This window comes from Macaca fascicularis, chromosome 6 (genome assembly GCF_037993035.2).
Source record: "Macaca fascicularis isolate 582-1 chromosome 6, T2T-MFA8v1.1".
In the NCBI taxonomy this organism is placed as follows: Eukaryota; Metazoa; Chordata; class Mammalia; order Primates; family Cercopithecidae; genus Macaca; species Macaca fascicularis.
The window spans coordinates 108335253-108350773 of NC_088380.1; positions in this window are offsets into that span (position 1 = coordinate 108335253).

Below are 15521 nucleotides of genomic sequence, written 5' to 3' on the forward strand. Positions count from 1 at the left end.
TAAAGGGCTTAAGTTTAATGTAAGTTTAATGATTCACTCTCCCACATCAGCACACTTTGATACTCTAGCATATCTTTTTAAACTCTTGCATCAATTTGTCTAAGGTTCTGATGATATGTTGAGTGCTTCTAAGAGATTTTGTAGGAGTCAGAATATATTATTGTGGTTATTAATCCTTAGGTTTCCAAGGAACGTGTTGATCACTTCCCAAAGCCAAATAAAAATCTCTCACAGTTCTACATTAATGACTAGATGCAATAAGCACCACATTTGGCTTGCTATTTTCCCATTTAGCAGAATGGAATGAACAGTTTTCAAGCCACTTTCCTAAGTACACATAAAACAGTTTCATCCTCAGGAGCCATGTGTCTAAAATGCAGTCTCACAAATGCTGTTCTTCACACTGTACTCCTTCCTCACACATTTTTGTTTATCTCCATTTACAATTTCAATAGTGTCTTCTATGAATCTTTTGTGCAATGCTGCAAAGAGATTACTTGCACAAACTTTAAGAAATTTGTGAAAGTGTCATTTCTGGGTTCCCTTTCCTCCATGGATTTGACAGGCCATGGAATTTAGAATATCTATTTATTTTGCTGGGGTCCTTAATTTGCTCAGTATTACTAACAAAATCTCGCCTTTTATAAATTATGTACGCCTTGCAGAAAACATTTACCTAGATTATGTCATTGAATTTTTACAGCGTACCTGGGAAGTAATCAAGGGAGGCATCTCTGACTCTAGACAGTTTAGGAAAATGATGCTCAGAATTACTGGCTTACAGAACAATGTGACAGTGATAGTAGAGTTATAAATTGGAACCAACATTCTTTTTTCTCCATGTACAATACTCTTCCTAAGAACAGCAACTTGCTTTGCATAAAAAGCAGTGTCATAAGCTAAGCTTGTGGTGGGGAGAATGGCCCTTCAAAGGTATCCACTTCTCCTCTTTAGTATCTTTGAACATGTTATCTTCCATGGTAAAAGAGATTTTGCAGATGTCATTGACTTCAGTCTTAAAATAGGAAGATTATCCTGCTTTATCTGAATAAACTCATTGTAATCACCTTACAAGGGTTTCCTTATAAGGTTCTTATAAGGAAGTTTCTTATAAGAAAAGGAGGAGTTACAAGAGTCAGAGTCAGAGAAGATACGACAATAAAAGCAGAGATCTGAGTGATATGGGGCCACAAGCCAAGGAATGCAGACAACTTCTAGACATTGGAAAATGCAGGAAACAGATTCTCCCCCAGAGTTCCAGAAGAAACACATCCCGGCTGACACTTTAATTTTAGCTTAGTGTGACCCATTTTGGACTTCTCACTTCTGGAACTGTAAGAGAATAAATTTGTGTTGTTTTAAGCTACTAAGTTTGTAATAAATTCTTATAACAGCAATAGGAAACTAAATATCTTCAGATAATACTTCTTGTAAATTAACACCTCAGTACAATTTCACACTAAGTATCATATTATGACTAGGAACTTGCCCCTTAATTGAAAACCAGTTTAAAACTAATAATTTAATATTCTTGATTTATAATTTTATTGTGTTTTTCTTTCTCTTGTTACTTTTTACTTCTTAATTCAAATTTTTTGTTTCATTAGTCATACATAAGAAATGTGTTTTCCACATTCTTAGTCAATAGGCTTCTAGACTTCTGATTCCTTCCGAGTAATTTTGCAAAAAGAGAGGCTGATCATTTCATTACTGCATGGCATGTTAGTGAATTATGTGTGCTCACAGAACCTCACTATCAGCAGAGTCCAATATGGCATAGGAAGCTAAGAGACTTAATGCTGAGTTCTCTCTCTGGTGAGAATTATTAATTTCAATAAATATTGTGACTATAAATAAATATTGGTTTATTTTAACAGCTAAGACTAGTTTCTTTATGGGCCTTATTACATTTTGTCTGTGTATAAATTAATCTTGTCAAGTAGAAGTCATCTTGATCATACATGTCAAGGATACTAACACAGTGTTATTCCTATAAATTTTTGCCATACCCTTTTTGTTCCTGACATAACTTGTAGGTACCAAGAATGCTCATGCAATTTCCTGACTTCAAAGACAGGCACCTTGTCTGAGGTCAACATCTGACTAATTGTAAAAAGCCACTCAATCTACAGTTTTAAAGTATCTAGGATAGTTCCTGGAGGGCAGAGCCTTTACTGGCCTTATCCTATCCCCATAACAGGTGTTAGTGACTCCATCCAGCTCTAGAAGTGATGAGCAAGTGAAAGGGAATTTTGAGGATTTTAAATCTATTTTCCAAATTCTTTTGCAGAAACAGTGTGTTAAATTATATTTTTATCAACGGTGTGTGAGAGGGTTCCTGCCCATTTTAAAAGTCTTATTTGGTGGGAAAAAATGTATTGTTTTAATTTGTGCTTCTCTGTTAATAAAGTTGGATATTACTTATTAAAAAGTAGTATTCCAATATTTACTGCAAAAATAAATGGTACATTTAAAAATAACTAAAAAGTCTAATTGGATTGTTTGTAACACAAAAGATAAAGGCTGGAGGAGGTGGATGCCCAATTTACCATGATGTGGTTATTACTCATTGCAAGCTTGTACCAAAATATCTCATGGATCCCATAAATATATACACCTACTATGTACCCACGAAAATTAAACATAAAAAATTTAAATAAATAAAAAGAAATAGAAAAAATAAATAAATGATGATTCACTAGACCATAGAGCTAATCTCTGTATGCCTGGGTCCATATTCCATTTGTCATGAATTGAGAAAGAACATTTGTAACTTTTTCCAAAAAATTTAAAGAAGGACTAGCAAGGGGACATTCAACATCACTGATAATTATATATATTAATACCTTCCAAAGAGTTAAAAAGCTCAAGTTATTTTCTTAGTCACTATGAAACAGTGCTTGATTTCTTCTCAAACACATTTTGTTGAAAATAAAAGGCAGTGTTTATTAGACCATAAACTGTGTATATCCTTCAAGCATTTAGTGAAAAACCCAGCGTTAAATTATCATATCTGTTTCATGCTGTTTACCTTCACTTGTCTTCTGTGCTTTTATGAGATCATTGACTACTCTAAATCAAAGCATTTAAATAGCCGTACAAATATCTACTCGCCTACTCATCTGGAACTCATTATTATTTATGGTGAGAGAATAAAGAAGCCTCTGGTTTCATTGACATTATGATTTATAATGCCTTGAGGAATGAAAAAAATACAATAATTTAAAGTCAGTACTGTTTGTCATTTTTAAAATGCAGACTTCAACATTTTTGTGGGTAATAGCTCCTCTTTTTTCTAGCAACAATATTTGGAAACTTTAAATGAATGAGTAAAAGAAAATTGGTTGTCTACTCACTGTCAATCTTCCCATTTCATATTCCCAGATTGACAGGATTACATTTTATAATTTTCAATAAACTTCCAAAGCATATGATTCATGATAATAATCTTAGTTATATGATCAAGAGAATTAACACTTGAGTATCAGGTCTGTACAATATAAATAATTCACATTGTAAGAACATACTTTCAAAGTTTATTTTGAAGTATAAATCAAATTATACTTGTTGCTTAGTGCTATCAAAGAGAGAACAATGAGAAAATCAAAATTGAAGCAAGTAGTGCAAGTCCAATCTTGCTTACATCTTGACATCTCAATTTGTGATTTTTTTCACTATGTTCAGAAAAATGGAAAATTATAATTCTGAGAGAGGTTTACTCTAAATTGGACATAACACTAATCCATGAAGTAGTGTACTTCAAAGCATAAAAACATATTTTGAGTATATAATCCCTAATGTACATTTTTTAGTTACTAATTTATAAGATGTTTAAATGCGCATAGGTGATTAAGTGAATTTATTAGGATAATTCGAGTTAAACAGATGCATCAATTAACTAGCTGTATCAGACAACATGTTCTCTGACCTCATTTTCTCAAACTGTCTACATTTAAATTTTAATTTTCAAATAAGAACATAGCTCAAATAATTTGATTAGCTGGTAGTATAAATTTCTCACTCCAAATTTTATTTATGAAATACCTTTTAAAACTTATTAAATACATGTAACTTTTATTTTGATGTGGTTTCTTTATATATTTTTAGGCACAGATTAAGTGTATTCATATATGTAAATACATCTATACTGGTTATGTTAGAAAATTTTAAATATCTGTAGAACTTTATAATATACAGTGTAATTACACAATCTTTGCCACCTCTCTCTAGGTTGTAAATATAGAATATAAGCAGGTCAGAAGCTAGGCATATGCCTATAGTCCCAGCTACTTGGAAGGCTGAGGTGAAGCTCATATGAGCTCGGGAGTTTGAGATCAACCTGGACAACACAGTGAGATCCAGTCTCAAAAAAATAATTTAGAAGCAAATAAGCATATAATTAATGGAATATTTTGTTAGCCTTCAGACAAATGGAAATATACAATTTTAATAGGACTTGTACTTTTCTGGAAGGGACAGATGTCGGCAATCAAGTGATAGTATTAGCAACACAAAAAGAACTATCTATGAAAAAGTATTGACATGATGAACTTTTAAAACATTACGACCTTCTTCTCTGAGAAAAACTTTTAAGGGATCAAATACAAATATAAGATTAGAAAACAAATACGTGGAAAACACATATCCGATAAAGAGCTTGTACCCAATATATGCAAAGAACTCTTGAAACTCAAAAATAAGATTTAAAATAACTCAAGTATTGGGCAAAAGACTAGAACAGATATCCAATGAAAGAAGATACACATACTGCAATTAAGCATATAAGATGCTTAACATCATTTGGCATTGGGAAATTGCAAATTAAAACATCACTGAGAGCACTGCACACCTCAAAGAATGACTAATACTTTAAAAAATTGATAATATCAAATTCTTGCAATTATATGGTACAACAGAAATTATAATTCACTGATAGTGAAAATGCAAAATGAGCCAGCCATTTTCTAAAATGATTTGGCAGTTTCTTACAAACCTAAAATGTGTTTTACCATATAATTCAGCAATTACACTCCTAGGTAGTACTATGAAAATTCAAGCCCATGCAAAAGCTGCACACAAATATTCATATCAGTTTTATTCATAATCATCACAATTGAAGCCATCAAGATTTTCCTCAGTAGGTGAATGTATAAAAAAACTGTTACGTCCATAAAATGGAATACTATTTAATAATAAAAAGAAAAGGGCTTTCAAGCCATGAAAAGACTTACAGGAACCGTAAATGCACATTTCTGAATGAGAGAAGCCAGTTTGAAAAGATTATACACACTGTGTAATTCCAATTATTTGACATTCTGGAAAAGAAAACTATAGAGACAATTAAATATTCAGAGTTTGATGAAACATAGGGCATTTTTAACAATGGCAAATTATTCTCTATGATACTGCAATGGTAGATATATGATACTACATATTTGTCAACCCCATAAAACTTCACTGGACAAAGACTGAAACTTAATGTATGCAAACTTAAAGAAAAAGTCATTTAGGAGAAAAGATCTGAAATAGAATGCAAACTGTAACGAAAGAATCTATCTGTATTACAAACATGAAATGGCATTGCTGAAAATAGTTAGGAGACAGGACCTTAGGAAGTTTAGAAATGAATGGCTTCTATAAGTTTAGAGGCAAATGGAATTGAACATAATGCATTGCATTGCTGATAAGGCTGTTTCTTGTAAGGTGCAGTTAAAAAATGGTGATACTGCTATACATGCATAGTAAAATTCAGTAATTAAGTAAATACATTGTAAATGGTGGGAGCCAGTTTTCTCACCATTGGTGTGGGAATTTACAAATAACCCAAGGAAGTAGTAAGGAATGATAAATTTGGTAATGGATTAGAGCTAGAGACATTTATATGAAGTAATATTTACCTTAACGTAGATAATAGTTGCGTGCTGAATAAAAGGAACCAGAGTTTCCTGGAAGAATAACGCAATGTCATTGTGGAAAGGTACAAACTGAGCCTGGAGTCTCTTGTATAGCCAAAAAGTAAATATGCACTAAAACACATTAATAGGGGTATTTCAAAAGGACACAGGAGCCAATTGAAAAATGTCTCAGTGGCCAAAATTGACAGAATCAGAGCAAGAAAACAAATAAGTAGTACCATGCAATAATCTTCAGTATAAAATCAATATTCATATAATGATATTGATATAAATAAATTAATAAGTAAAAGTGAGATGGAAGACCAATCTTTCATGGAGAAAAAATCCAAAGAACTTATACAATACTCTGCCCTCAGGAGGGGAACTTAACTCTTTATTTCCTAAGAGTGGGCTACGCATGGTGTGACTTCCTTCCAAAGATGAAAGTATGAAAAGAGGCCATGGGGAAGAAAAGTAAACTTACAATGAGAAAACCTGACAAGTCCTTCCTCAGACACATCATTAAGGTCAACATCAACAACACCAAGAATGATAAATCACATTGGTAGTACCCTTGATACGATGTAATGAATATGGCAATTTACCTCTGTGGTATACTCTCTAAAATCCATAACCACAGTCTAAATATGAGAAAAACATTCCACAAATTTCAACGAAGGCTCATGCTGCAAAATGCCTGGCCAATATCCCTCAAAACCATCAAGGTCATATAAAACAAAGAAAACTGGAGAAACTTTCATAGTCAGGAGGAGCCTAGAGAGACATAATGACTAAATGTAGTGTGCTATTTTCGGTGGGATCCTGGAACTCATAAAGGAAATTAGGTACAAAATAGAAAAATATGAATTTACTGTCAGTGTTAATTAATAGTGATGTATTATATTTGTTCATTCATTGTAACAAGTGTACCAGGTAAGATGGAACACATACATATATTATTGTATTTATCACATTCTCTTTGTAGGAAAAAGTCCTCCATAAAATGTTCTTCTCTTCTATATAAAGTTTTATTTCACTTTGGATCTCCCTATCTATTTTCTGTCTCCCAAATTATTTTTATCTTACATATTTACCTTTTTAGTCCCTCTTGCTTTGAGTATGGTTTTTCATCTCTATCGAATCCCAGGGACTTCAAAACTGATACTCTTCATATATTCCTGTGACTGCTGCACTCAGAATTCAATTTTTATCTAGCTTCTACTATAAGATTCTGTTTTGCTCCATGGACATAACAAAAGGACAGAGTCACTCTGTCTCCTGAACATAGTATCATCCAGGAAGATCAAAGCAAGGGACAGAAAGTATTTCATCTCTCTAGAAGGAAAATTTGAACACCTTTATCCTTTAGCCAAGTTTATTTCTAGCCAAAGTGATATAAGTCATAGGGCTTTACAGTCTTCAATTATCTGGAAAATTGTTGCCATGACTTAATCACCAAAGAGAACAATGATAAAATAAATAAGGAAGTGTTACTTGCAGGTTTAATATAGAAAATTCTTTTTATTTTATAATTAATACATTTTCCCCTCAAAAAAAAAAATGGCCTTCTTGTAAGGAATCATATCCCCGTGCCTAAACATATTATCAATGATACAATATGATCATTTGTCAAAAGAAAGATTTTAGAAAAACATTCTGAGCCGATTGAACAAATTACCCAGGTCAATGATCATCAAACTGTGCTTGGGGGAACCTCAGAGTCCTGTTGTGGAGGATGAAGGCAAGCTTGCTTCTTTCTCTTGAATCAGAGCTGCTGCACTTTCTACCTGTTTTATTATTGGGGGTTCCATACACAATTTTATCTGAAAATAGAAGAGTTGTGCTGGCAAAGTAAAGTTATAACTCTCTGGGCTGGATGACTTTTAAATGCCCTTCCATCCCAAGAATTTCGTGGTACAACTTTAAGTGTCTATGATTCAGTGTGCAATATAAAAATATAAAGGTAAGAAAAAATATAAAAGGTAGAATTTCCACTGTGTCTAATGATCGATAATAACTGTTAATGTTGTTGCTGTAATTTAATAGAAATAGTTAATAAAGTTTTGAGACAGTGTGACTAAAATACACTATCCAGAATAAAGGACTCTTTGGCTAACATGTGTCCGTGTGTCAGGAGAGAAATGAAGATTAGCAAGAGGTTACTAAATCCATAAAGTACAAAAATTATTTCCCAAATACATATTTATGTGCAATTATTATATAGGGACTCAATATTTTACTTAAGATATATTTTAGAAATATTTAGATCCATTATGGTTCAGTTGTTTAAAAGATGTTTTCAAAGGAACCATCACAATATTTATGGTAAATAAATTTTCTTTTAATCTGAAATGCTTTACAGAGAATTACACATTCATTAACAGCAAGATTTAGACCCTCTTTAAAGTCTGAAGTATTAAAAACTATACTTTTATTCTGGTATAATTGACAAATAGAAATTTCTATATGAAAAGCCATGATGGTGAATTTCAATATGAGTAAAATTCTCAATTCCACAAAATGGAAACATCTAATACTTAAACATATTTGTAATAAGGAAAAAAATAAGCCAATAATTTGACTCAGCATTTATTGAATGTAGATGATATAGGTCAAGTATGTAAGCCAGTTTATCTTTTTCTTTTTGCCATTGGTAATATGAGACATTCTCAACTGCATTTCAGCTTCTGTGTGTTACAGAACTTACACCACTCTGACTTCAGGTAACTAGGAATCATATCACAATAATATTCTTTTACTGTTTTTTTCCTGTGGTAAGAACACATGAGATCTACTATGTAACAAATTTCAAGTGTGCATTACAATACTAACATAGTCTCTCTACTGTGTATTAGATCTCCAGAACTTATTCATCCTATGTAACTGAAACATTGTACCCTTTGACTAACCTCTCCCCATTTTCCCCTGCCCCTGCTATTAGAACTACCATTCTACTCTCTGCTTCTATGAATCTGACATTTTTTAGATTTTTCATATAAGGAAAATAATGCAGTATTTTTCTTTCTGTTCCTGGCTTATTTCTGTTAGCATAATGTTCTCCAGGTTTATCCATGTTGTCACAGATGGCAGAATTTTTTTAAAGATTGAATAATATTTCATTTTATACACACACACACACACCACATTTTCCTATTCATTCATCTATTGACAGATGCTTAGGCTGTTTCCGTATCTTGGCTATCGTGAGTAATGCTATAATGAATATGAGAGTGCAGATATCTCTTCAAGATAGTGATTCCACTTTTTTGGGGAAAAAAAAAATATATATATATATATATATATCAAAAGATAACAGTCACCCTAACAAGTATGAGGATATATGTCATTTTGTTATTTTTTATATATATATATATTTATATATTTATTTAGTTATTTATTTTTCTGAGACAGGATCTCACTCTGTTTCCCAGTCTGGAGTGCAGTGGTGCAATCATGGCTCACTGCAGACTCATCTTCCTGGGCTCAAGTGATTCTCCCACCTCAACCTCCCAAGTAGCTAGGACTACACCACCCAAGACCAACTAATTTATTTCATGTTATTTATTTATTTACTTATTTATTTATTGGTAAGGACAGGGTTTCGCCATGTTGCCCAGGCTGGTCTCAAACTCCTGGACTCAAGCAATCCACCCACCTTGCCTCCTAAAGTGCTGGGGTTAGAGGTGAGAGACACCACATTCAACCTATTGTGTATATTTAAGGTGTACATGATTTTTTTGTGTTTTTTTATTTTAGCTTCAGGGGACACATGCTCTGGATGTAGACATCCCCAAAGTACATAGTATGTACATGGTGTGATGCTGAGGTTTGGGTTTTTATTGCTCCCATCACCCAGATAACGGCCATATACTCAGTGGGTAGTTTTTCAACCCTTGGCTCCCTCCCTCACCCTATTTGGAGTCCCCAATGTCTGTTGTTCCAATCTTTGTACCCACATATGCCCACTTATAAGTGAGAACATGTGGTTTTTGATTTTCAGTTTCTATATTAATAAACTTAGAGTAATGACCTCCAGCTTCAGACATGTTGCTGAGGAGGACATGATCTCATATGGCTGCACAGGATTCCATGGTGTATATGTACCACATTTTATTTTGGGAAGTAGAGACTTTTAATTTTTTGAATTTCAACTTTTATTTTAGATACAAGGGATAAATGTGCTTATTGAGAGTAGTGCGTAATTCAGAGGTTTAGAATATGGATCCCATCATCCTGGTAGTGAGCATGGTACCCAATAGGTAGTTTCAGAATCCGCCTCCACCTCCTAGTAATCCACAGTGTCTATCGTTCCCATATTTATGTCCATGTGTGCTAAATATTTAGCTTCCACTTATACATGAGAACATATGGTATTTGCTTTTCGGTTCCTGCATGCATTTGTTTAGCAGTGTGGCCTCCAGCTCCAACTATGTTGATGCAAATGACATGATTTCATTCTTTTTATGGCTGCATATTATTCCATTGTGTATATGTACCACATTTTCTTTATCCAGTCTACTATTGATGGGCACCTGGGTTGATTCTACGTTTTTGCTACTGTGAAACCTACATCACTAAATACGGAAGTGCATGCATCTTTTTGGTAGACTGATTTATTTTATTTGGGGGATATATCCAATAATGGGATTTCTGGGTCAAATGGTAGCTCTGTTTAAATTTCTGTAAAATATATCCAAACTGCTTTCTATAGTGGCTTGACTAATTTACATTTCTACCAACAGCATATAAGCATTCTCTTTCCTCTTTTCTCCCCAGCATTACCAGCATCTGCTTTTTGTTTTATTTATTTATTTATTTATTTATTTATTTTTTAACTTTTTAATAATAGGCATTCTGACTGGTGTGGGATGGTATCTCATCATGCTTTTGATTTGCATTTTTCTGATTAGTGATGCTGAGCATTTAAAAAATATGTTTCTTGGCTACTTGTATGTCTTCTTTTGATAAGTATCTATTTACGTCCTTTGCCCCCTTTTTAAAAGGGTCATTTGTTTTTCGCTTGTTGATTTCTTCAAGTGCTCTATAGATTCTGGATATTAGACCCTTGCTGGATAGATAATTTGCAAATATTTTCTTCCATTCTGTAGACTATCTGTTTACTCTGTTGATAGCTTATTTTGCTGTGCAAAAGAAGCTCTTTAGTTTAATTAGGTACCATTTGTCAATTTTTGATTTATTGTGATTGCTTTTGGGGAGTTAGCCAAAATTTTTGCCAAGGCTGATGTTGAGAGAATATTTTCTAGGTCGTCTTCCAGGATTTTTATAGTTTGAGGTCTTGCATTTAAATCTTTAATCCATTTTGAGTTAATTGTTCTGAGTTAATTGTTCTATGTAGTAAAAAGTGTCCAGCTTCAATACTCTGCATATGGCTAGCCAGTTATTCCAGTGCCATTTTTTTGAATGGGGAGTTCTTTCCTCATTGCTTGTTTTTGTCAGTCTTATTTGAGATCAAATTGTTGTCATTGTGTAGCTGTATTTCTGAGTTTTCTATTGTGTTCCATTGGTCTGTGGGTTTGTTTCCCCCACCCCAGTACAAAACTGTTTTGTTTACTGTGGCTTTATAGTATAGTTTGAAGTCAGACAGTGTGATGCTTCCAGCATGGTTCTTTTTGATTAGGATTGCTTTGGCTATTTGGGCTCTTTTTTGGTTCCATATGACTTTTAGAATAGTTTTGCCTAATTCTGTGAAGAATGATGTTGGTAGTTTTGTAGCAGTAGCATTGAATCTCTAAACTGCTTTGGGCAGTATAGCCATTTTTATGGTGTTGATTCTTCTAATCTATGAGCATGGACTGTTTTGTTTTTTTTTTTTTTCCAGTTATTGGTGTCATCTCTGATTTCTTTCAACAGCGTTTTGTGCGTTTCCTTGTAGAGATATTTTACCTCCTTGGTTAGCTGTATTCCCAGGTATTTCATTTTCTTTGTGGGTCTTGTGAGTGGGATTGTGTTCTTGATTTCACTTTCAGCCTAGATGGTGTTGGTGTGCAGATATGCTACTGTTTGTGTACATTGATTTTGTATCCCAAACCTTACTAAGACTGTTTATCCATTCTAGAGCCTTTTGTCACAGCTTTTAGGATTTTCTGGGTACAAAGTCATAACATTAGTGAAGAGAGATAGTTTCACTCATTCTTTTCCTACCTGAATGCCTTTTATTTCTTTCTCCTTCCTGATTGCTCTGGCTAGGACTTCCAGTACTATGTTGAATAGGAGTGATGGCAGTGGACACCCTTGTCTTGTTCCAGGCCTCAAGGGAAATAGTTAGAACTTTTGCCCACTCAGTGTAATGTTGGCTGTGGGTTTGTGATAGATGGGTCTTATTATTTTGAGGTATCTTCTTTTAACGCCTAGTCTGTTGAGAGTTTCTACTATGAAGAGATGTTATTTCTTATTTAAAGCTTTCTCTACATCTACAGAGATGATCATATGGTTTTTGCTTTTGATTTTGTATATGTGATAAATCATATTTATTGGTTTGTGTATGTTGAACCAGCCTTATATCTCAGGAATAAAACCTACTTGATCATAGTGTATTAAATTTAAAAACAAAAAAACTTTTATTTTAGGTTCAGAAGTACATGTGAGGGTTTTTAACATAGGTGAACTCGTGTCACACGGATTTGTTGTACAAATTATTTCATCACCACGTATTAGATGATGAAATAATTAGGCCCAGTACCCAATAATTAGTTTTTCTTCTCATCATTTAGCTCCCACTTATATATGAGAACATGTTGTATTTGATTTTCTGTCCCTAAGTTAGTTTGCTAAGGATAATAGCTTCTAGCTCCATTCATGTTCCTGAAAAGACATGTATTAAGTTTTTTATGGGCTGCTGGATTCAATTTGCTAGTATTTGGTTGAGGACTTTTATGTGTATGTTTGCGAGGAAAATTTGTCTGAAGTTTCCTTTTCTTGTGTCCCTGCCAGATTTTGATATCAGGCTGATGCTAGGTTCATAGAATCAGTTAGGGAGGAACCCCTCCTCCTCAATTTTATGGAATAGTTTTAATACAGTTGGTATTAGCATTTCTTTGTATGTCTGGTAGAATTTGGCTGTGAATCCATCTGGTCTGGGGCTTTTTTTTTTTTTTTTTTTTTTTTTGAGGGGGTGCTCCTTATTACTGTTTCAATTTCAGAAGTTGATATTAGTCTATTCAGGGTTTCAATCTTTACCTCATTCAACCTTGGAAGATAGTGTACTTCCAAGAATTTGTCCATTTCCTCTAGATTTTCTAATTTGTGTGCATAGAGTTATTCATAGCAGTCTCTGAGGATCTTTTGTATTTCTGTCCGATCAGTTGTAATATCACCTTTGTCATTTCTGATTGTCCTTATTTCGGTCTTCTCTTTGTGTTTTATTTTGGCTAGTTTAGCTAGGGACCCATCAGTCTTATTTATTTTTTTCAAAAAAAAAAAAGTCTGCATTTCATTGATCTTTTGTATGGAATATGCATTTCAATTTCATCAAGTTATTCTCTAATTTTAATGATCTATTTTCTTCTGCTAGTTTTGGGTTTGGTTTGTTATTTTTTATTCCAGTTCCTTTAGGTGCAATGTTAGATTGTTAACTTGAGACTTTCTAATTTCTTGATGAAGGAATTCCGAGCTATAAATTTCCCTTGTAACAATGTTTTTGCTGCATCCCAGAGATTTTGGTAATTTGTGTCCCTATTTACATTAATTTCAATTTTTTAAAAATGTTTGCCTTAATTATTATGTTTACCCAGGAGCTATTCAGGAGTAAGTTGTTTAATTTCCATGGATTTGTATAGTTTTGAGAGATATTCTTGGTATTAATTTCTATTTTTATTGCACTGTGGTCCAACAGTGTGCTTGGTATGATTTTAATTATTTTGAATTTGTCAAGGCTTGCTTCACAACCAAGCATGTGGTTGATCTTAGAATATGTTCCATGTGCAGATGAGAGGATTGCATGTTCTGTACTTGTAGGGTAAGGTATTCTGTAGGCATCATTAGGTACAGTTGGTCAAGTGTCAAGTTGAAGTCCAGAGTTTCTTTGCAAGTTTTTTGCCTCCAAGATCTGTCTAACACTGTCAGTGGGATGTTAATGTCTCCTACTATTATTCTGTGATTGTCTAAGTCTTTTTGTGGACCAGGAACCCATTTTATGAATCTAGGTGCTCCAATGTTGGGGATATTTATATTTAGAATAGTTAAGGCTTCTTGTCGGATTGTACCCTTTTTCATTATGTAATGCCCTTCATTGTCCTTCTTAATTTTGATTGGTTTAAAGTCTGTTTTATCTGATACAGGAATAGACTCCTGCTCTTTTTGGTTTTCCATTTGCATGCTCCATATTACTCTACTCTTTTATTTAGCCCTTGGATATCATTATATGGGAGCTGGGTCTCTTAAAGACAACAGATGTTTGGGTCTTATCTTTGTATCCAGTCTGACACTGTGTCTTTTAAGTGAGACATTTAGGCTATTTATATTCAAGGTTAGTATTGACATGTGTGATTTGTATCCTGTCATAGTGTTGCTAGCTGGTTGTTATGTAGACTTGATTGTCTAGTTGCATTTTATAGAGCCTGCGGGCTGTATGTTTAGGCGTGCTTTTGTGATAGCAAGTGTCCTTCTTTTGAACCCATATTTAACAGTCCCTTAAAAACTTCTTGTAAGACTGGTCTAGTTGAAACATATTCCCTCAATATTTGCTTGTCTGAAAAGAATTTTATTTCTCCCTCACTTATGAAACTTAGTAAGCCAGAATATTAAATTCTTGGTTGGAATTTCTTTTCTTCAAGGACACTGAAAATAGGCCCTCAATCTCTTCTGGCTGCTAAAATTCCTGCTGAGAGGTCTTCTGCTAGCCTGATGGGGTTCCTTCTTTAGGTTACCTGAAACTTCCTCTCTAGCTACTTTTAAGATTTTTTTTCTTTTTCACTGACTTTGGTGAATCTGATGACTATGTGTCTTGGGGATGGTTGTCTTGTATAGTACCTGGCTAGAGTTCTCTGTATTTCTTAGATTTTCGTGTCAACCTCTCTAGCAAGATTAAGGAAATTGCTGTGGAATATATCCTCAAATATAATGTTCAAGTTGCTTATTCTCCCTTCCTCTCTCTCAGGAATGCCCGTGAGTCACAGGTTTGTCTCTTTACATGATCATATATTTCTCAGAGGTTTTGCTCATTTTTCTTAATTCTTCTATCTTTATTTCTGTGTGACCTAGTTGATTTGAAGCATTAGATTTCAGGCTCTGAGATTCTTTCCTCAGCTTGGCTATGCTGCAATTTATACTTTTAAATGTGTTATGAAATTCTCATACTGAATTTTTCTGCTCAAGAAGCTCAGTTTGGATTTTTCTTATTTTGGGAGTTTCATCTTTCAGCTCTTGAATATTTTTACTGTATTGCTTCACTATGTTGGATTGTTTCAGCTTTCTTCCTGATTTCAATGAGCTTCCTTGCGATCCAGATTCAGAGTTCCATGTCTGTTATTTCAGACAATTCAGACCAGTTAAGAACCATTACTAGGGAGCTAGTGGAGTCATTTGGAAGTAAGGGGACACCATGGCTTTTTGACTTGCCAGAGTTATTTCACTGATCCTTTCCCATCTGGCAGGGCTGGTATTTCTTTA